Source organism: Buceros rhinoceros, unplaced genomic scaffold (genome assembly GCF_000710305.1).
Source record: "Buceros rhinoceros silvestris isolate BGI_N320 unplaced genomic scaffold, ASM71030v1 scaffold9055, whole genome shotgun sequence".
Lineage (NCBI taxonomy): Eukaryota > Metazoa > Chordata > Aves > Bucerotiformes > Bucerotidae > Buceros > Buceros rhinoceros.
Genome location: NW_010414596.1, coordinates 56,931 through 63,052, shown reverse-complemented (window position 1 = coordinate 63,052; position 6,122 = coordinate 56,931).

The following is a 6,122-nucleotide window of genomic DNA, read 5'->3' as shown; positions in this document are numbered from 1 at the left end:
CATAAGACTTGTTCTCTAGACCCATCACCAGCTTCACTGCCCTTCTCTGGACATGCTCCAGCACCTCAATGTCCTTCTTGAAGTGAGGGGCCCACAAGTCTTTCTATTAGAAACAACCTCTATTAGTGTAGAGTGCTAGATCTCATTCTTTGGCACTGAAGTCAACTAACACAGTCTGGCTATGTCCACACTGTCGAGAGAGAGTGACCACATCCAGACCATGGATGAAACGGCTTCTGATCTGTGCAAACTCCAGTACCATGTCTGAGAGTCATCTGTGAGCCACTGCTTCACGTGGGTCAAAGGCATACCAGCGATGACGCCAGCAGCTTCGCAGGATGGGAGATCCATTTCTATCTTCCATATCCCTCAAGGACCATTTACTGGCAGAGAAATAATTTTCAAAGTTATTACCTAATCCCTTGTAAAAACGGAAGGGGGAACAAAAATTCCTACAATACTTTGTGGATTGTCCGGCATGCCTTCCGAACAAACAGAAACATGCTACATAGCATTTGTACCCTTTTTATTCTTAAGCCCTTACAATTAGTGATAGCAAGAGGAAAGTTATATTAGACAGTTCCATCAAAAAAATGCCACTACAATTATTTAGATACAGGCAACAAAATATTTCAGTAGTCTGCTAAACACGTGGCAGCAACATATTTCTCCTAACTAAAAAGAAAAATAAGAGAAATCTCTTGGAATAACACACTGAAACCTCAGTTCCTCCCTGTTTCATGGTCAGGGTCACGTTGTTTGACACCAGCTGTACGGAAAATGATTAAAAGAAGGTTTACTCATTGAGACCTCTTGCTGATAAAAGAATAATGACATATTTACCCTTTAATTCCTTTGCCAACATCATACAAATCTCACGCCACTTCTAAAGCTAGTGCCAAAACTACCCCAAAACCCCACCTGTTAAAAACCTTCTGCCACAGAAGTAGGCAGATTGGGTTGCACTTCATGTGTGAGTGAGCAGAAGGTAAGCACCAGACACAACAAACGACAACTAACCTTTTGAGGATCGGAAGTGCTTGCTGGGTGCCGTGAAGCCTCTTGTCCCATGTACATTCACAGCTGCCACACGGAACTGGTACCACCTGCTTGCTCGGATGTCCAGCAGCCGAACCCGCTCGTCCGTAGTCTGGTGGGGGAAATGTCACACTTAGACTCATTGTTCTCACATGGCTAGTTGTGCTATCATCTCCCTGTAGCACGGTTAGTCAGACTGAATGCACACCAGTGGCTGTATGTAATCACCTCACCTGACTCCGAGCATCATTCTGTGCTGCAAAGCGTTCACAGCTCTGAACAAAATCATATAACCACCCAATTTCACAGTGCATTGTAGGTCTCTTCTGGGAGAAGTAACCTTTAGAAAACTGGTGAAGTGTTCAATTCATGATATCAGTTTTTAGTTATCACAAACTTCACCAGTGTACAGAGCCTAGCTGTTCAGATGTTGACGTTTCAGGGAACTCATTGTCTAAATTCTCTAAATTTCAATTCTCAGAATTACGGGTCCAAAATGGCTTCACAAAACCCAGGGCTGTGAGATGCCTCCTTTTCTGGTTCATAGGAAACACAAACCCTTGAGTAATGAATGTAAGCCGCCTTCAGATCTTCAGCACTTATGTCAAAAAGACACTCACAGCCTTAACTCTTCCCTGCAGACTTTTCTCAGGTCATAGGAGATGACCTTTTCTTCAACAACACCCACTGAGACTGCCAGTGTCATGAGTTCAGTTTCCAGCCTCTGTGGATAGTGCCTTAACCACTGAAATATGGCATAAGCATGGATGCACTCTGAACTCTTTCAGTAGGAGGTGCTTTACATGCTCTTATTCTCTGCCCTGCTTTCCTTTATCTTTTTCCTTTCTTCATAAACTTTTAAAGAGCTATCTGCTGCACTGTTTCATATTTTTCCTAAGGTATAAACACTAGAAATGAACACAGCCTCCTGGCAACCACTGAATCACTATCAAGTACAGAAGACACAGCATTTTGGTAGAACTCGTCAGAAACTCATCTCCTTGGTGTAGATTTTACTTTTGCAATTATCTCTCAATTATCCAGTTTCCAATTTATTATAGGGTGTCATGTTTATTCCATTTTAATTTAATTCTTATCAAAATAAAACATGAACCTGAACAAAATGCCCAGTATATGTCTAAATACATTCATTACTGATTATCATTACTGACCAATCATGCAAGTTCATTAAAAATCTAATGACATCAGTTTATTTGTACAAGGTCTGTTCTTCTGTAACTTCAAAACCCCACCTTCTCTGTATAGGATTTGATGTTACTTGCAATGACACTAAGTAGTTCCCAAAAAAGGCTCAGCATGATTTCTGGTTTTTGCTCTCTTTCCAATATGTGTAAGAAAGTAGCAGCTGCCTACACAACTCAGATAGCCAGACCCTGAGGAACTTGCTTCAGCTCTCCAGCAATGGTACTTCTAGAGCCCTGACAAATGAAATGTGTATCTGTTATCCTGCACTTAATCTCTTCATTTGGTAGCAAGCAGCATTTAGGGAAATAGGTATCTTGTTTGTATGTGCACGTAAAGGAAAGGGAACCTTTATAAACTGCACTATTAACTGCTCTCACACTGGTAAACGTGGCAGACTTTGAGCCCCTCACATATTGCTGCTACCTCATAGTCCTTCTCCACAGACCGATGTACTTGTTCTTTTTAGTTTAAGCAGGATTAACAGTGCTGACACTTCCACTGTCTGCCTCATTTCTTTCACTTTTTTTGCTTTTATATTACGTGGAGAGTGAATTATGTCATCCAATGGAGGGGTTCCCCTAGGGAAGAAAAAGCCTACCTGGACCAACTTCTATTTTCATTTTATGGAGCATTCATGTGCTAGGTTTTTTTTTTTTTTTTCCCCAGCATGCAGGCCCGCATAGTCAAGAACTTACAGATAAGAAACGACAGTGAACTAGAGTAATATAAATTATCACTATATTAACAGAAAAAAAAACTCCAAAGATATATTCAGGCTACTGCTTCAACTGAAATGAGAGTCAGGAGCAATACCTAATTGTAATTAACTAGTTACAACATTGTGGGTTTTTAAAAGCAGATTTGCTGAATTTATTTACAAGGCAAGTATAATCTGAACAGACTTGACCCCAAATTCCTCAGCTAAGGAGCCTTGCTAGTCATTTGCATCAGCTCAGCTATTCTGCTAGGACTGATTAGAAGAAAGGATTTCAGTTGTGTCAGTCTTCTGTGGCAACCGTGAAATACTGTAAGATCAAACAATCTGTCAATCCATATCACCAAGATTATTTTAATTTATGAACATGCCTTGGGCCTATTACTTTCATCATTCATTCTGTGAGCAAAGCTCCTCTTAAACTCAATGGCATGCAGGAGGTGTATCGGTAACTCCTGCATTATAAAACATAAACTGCTTTGACACCTCTAAGCAAACTTCTACAGAGAATTAATAAATTCAAGAGGCAGCTATATAGTACTGAAATATCCCATACAACCTTAATGTTAAATTGATTTTTTTGTTTAAGTGCTTTATTTAGTTAGTTCTTACTACTTAAGTATGTTTGGAACCAAGATCATAATGTTTGGAGTTCTTTCAATACCTGTTATATTAATGTAAGCCCACTAAATGGTGTGCTGAGTGGTATTAAATAACTAATGGTTGAACTTTATCACACACATAAAACCTTCAGTCCCGTCCTTTGTCTGAGGAGTTGGGAGATAATATTCCCTAGCATCCTGGAAGTGCCATGCTATTTTAAATTAGAACATGTTCTACATTCATGGGCAAAACTGATGAAAGGAAGGCTTCCTTGGAGAAAGGAAAGCTGAAAGTTACAGCTTCTTGTAAGGGAAAGGTGGGATTAGTTAGGATGGGAAGGGAGAAGAAGGAAAGAATACATGATCCAGCAGCATAGTAGTTAGACATTCAGATGGGATTCTTGTGTCGCCACTCCAATGATTTTTTTTCTGCCATGTATATATGCAAAAATTGGTGTAAGAAGTTCTTTGTAGCAAAGACTCGTACAGAGGACTCTCCTCTACCAAAGATTACCGTAATCAATGGACTGTTTCACTGTATTCAGTCCCCTCCTTTCACATGATCAACCCTGGATTCCTTTCTACAGTGCAAATGTTTAATGGAAAGGACAGACTTTACAGTTCAGAGAGTGAAGGGATACCATCCAGGGTAATACAAGTTTATGTTTCCTCTGACACAGAAGAAAACTGACAGTGCTGCACCCACTACTCTATCAACAGACAGCAGACCTCTCCCATTTCATGTGAATGCAATCCCACACAAGGCGGGCGCTCTCTAAGAATTCTTAACAAAACAAGCCCCTCCAGGGAGATGGAAGAAAGAAACCTTTAGCGTAGAGGGCTGGTGGTTAGCTCCAGCAGGGAATTCTCACTGTCAAGGGCTGAAAAACTTTTCGCGATCCTCAGAACCAGAACTTCAGGTAGCAGGAAATACTGTCCCTTATTTGGTTTAACGAAGGAATAAACTAATAAGTAAACTTCATCATTGTCTACCCACATACATGTGTGTGTGTATGTGTATACACACACACATACTTGACACCCATTCGCACAAGACAGACGTGCTCTATCTATCTATCTATCTATCTATCTATCTATCTATCTATCTATCTATCTATCTGTAGTAATACCATTCTTTTTAGAAAGCACTAGCACCAAACTGACTAAGCTTGTTCATAAGATACGCGGTATTCTCATGGGATAGTGCAGCAGGTCCTGCTCAACTGGTTAAACCTTAAAAAACAGTAGTGTAAGGAAGTTGGCATAACCACTCAGGACACTGTACGTTTTTGCTAACTAGTATCTTAGTTTCCATAGTTTTTCTATTAACCAGTGGAAATTAGTTGAACGGTTAGTTATGTCAAGTTTCCTCCAAAAATGTTCAGTCAAAAAATAAAAGCCCTTCTTCCTGAAATGAAAAATAAAATAATTTTCAATGTTGTTTTCTTGCTTCATACACTTGGAGAGTCAAATAAATAACGTATTAAAAGATTGAGCCTCTTCCTTAAAAAGAAAACATCAAAAAAGACCTGATGACACAATACAATACAAAGGAAACAAACATTGTCAAAAATATTTTTTCAACAACAAGTAAAAATTTATGAGGCATGAAAAATTACTTGCAAAATAGCTCATGTAAAGGCAATAGAAAACAGCAATGTTTTCTTAAAAGTGAACACCTTAAAATAAAGTTATTGAAAATTATAACCCCATTTCTTCTGGGATAGATAATAAAAACAGAATCTTGGATTAGGAACTCTGATAAAATATTATTAAATTTCTTATAAGAAGATGCAAGAAATAACTGCGTAATTACACTACATCGGGTCATAGGCACAGAGAAATTCAGCTCCTCAGCCACAGCCTTTTTCATCTTTGACTGCTTTTTACACGCCTTCTGGCTTAAGGTGCAGAGCAATGAAAGAGCCACCATCATCTCCCCCGGACTGAGGTGCCGCAGGAGTTCTCAGCCAAGACACTGAGCCTGTGCTCTTTGCAGCTTTTGCCTACAATTAACGTCTCATAACCCAATGTTTTGAAATCATACAAGAAAAAATCTCAGTTACACAGACACAAAAAGCCTGGAGGCTGTGCACACCGTCACTTTAGTCAAACTGGATAGCCATCCTTGATGCTGATATCGCAAAATAAATTCTGTTGCATGCAGGCATGCTTAACAAGTTTGACTGCCTGGTGGGATGTCTAAAACTACAAACACCATGGAGATATATTACTTTGTAGAGACAGAAATCCTGATTACTAGCACCCCTCAAGGGTGTCCAGCCTGTATGTCCCCAAAGGTATACACAGTTCACAAAGCCAGTCAGGCATCCTGAAGCTTGTTCTGAACTGACATCCCCAGTGGGGTCCACCACGCAATCAAACACGCATCTCTTGTGATGCAGAAGGGACAGCGACATTCTCACAAAGCTGTCAGTTGGAGGAGGCCTCTCCTGCCACAGTGATTAACTCAGCCCTTTCTGCCCATATGTAACAGACCCCCAGGAAAGGCAGCTGTCAGGGTTCTTGCCACTCTTGCACAGAAAAACGTTTCTGAAACA